This window comes from Ischnura elegans, chromosome 9 (assembly GCF_921293095.1).
Source record: "Ischnura elegans chromosome 9, ioIscEleg1.1, whole genome shotgun sequence".
In the NCBI taxonomy this organism is placed as follows: Eukaryota; Metazoa; Arthropoda; class Insecta; order Odonata; family Coenagrionidae; genus Ischnura; species Ischnura elegans.
This window is the reverse complement of record NC_060254.1, coordinates 34,951,610-34,952,621: the sequence shown is the minus strand read 5'-3', so window position 1 is coordinate 34,952,621 and position 1,012 is coordinate 34,951,610.

Sequence of the window (1,012 nt, the reverse complement as noted above, 5' to 3'; positions counted from 1 at the left end):
GCCTCAAGAATTGAAGCAGGTAGCTATACAAATATATGGAGGACGCGACCGACAGCTAAGGTCATTTGCACCGTGAGGGAAGGCTGGGAAAAGATGGGTGGAGAGAAACCCGGCGTCGGCATTAGCCAGCTCATTAAGACAGGCACCGAGGGGAACGCGGCTTATCGTCCCACTCGATGGACAGCGTGCTGTATCCATAACGATCTCTGAAAAGCACTTAACCAGGGCTTATGCAGTCACTGAAAAATCTCTGCCACCACCGGGATGTAAACCCGATCCCACAAGGAGGGAGGACAACAATTTAGCCGCCAGTTATCGATACCCACAAAACGAGGTACATTGAGGTTCCCCATATAAATCATATAAAAGTACTGAAATTTACTTTAAGTGGGCAGGGGAGTAAAGTGCTACTCTCAACACAGAGTTGAAAATTAATTTTCCAACTAAATCCACGCCAATATAAGGAGAGAGAAATCAATATATGTATACTAGCAGAAGTACGTAGGTACACTAATGAAGGAAGAAAATGTAATTTGTAGTTTGTAATTCTATTTTGCGAAAGTAATGGTGATAGCACAACAGGAACTAAAATAAATTTTGCAATTGCCCATGCGAAGTCGGAAAGAGAACTACAAGGTCGCTCGATCGATCTGATAAGTTGATTGACGTACATGAACGCGTCATAAACTGGGATTGAATTATCCCTCGAACATATTATTCCTTAGCGTCCATTACCATAAGTTAATTTTACTCGGCCTTACATCCACTGCTAGCTGCAATTTTGGTGCACACGTGGGAATTCGACCAATTAAATCTATATATACGAGGTCCAGTATAAGCCACCCCCAGGGTGTGTTGCACGGGGTGATTCCACACCAGGCAAGCAGCACTCATCCCAGTCTTAATAAAAAAAACGCGCCCGCTTTCCGGACACAGGCCAAGCACAGCGAGATGCGATCAGACCAGAAACTAGGAGAGTACAAAGAACACGAACATGCTACCATGCAAGTAA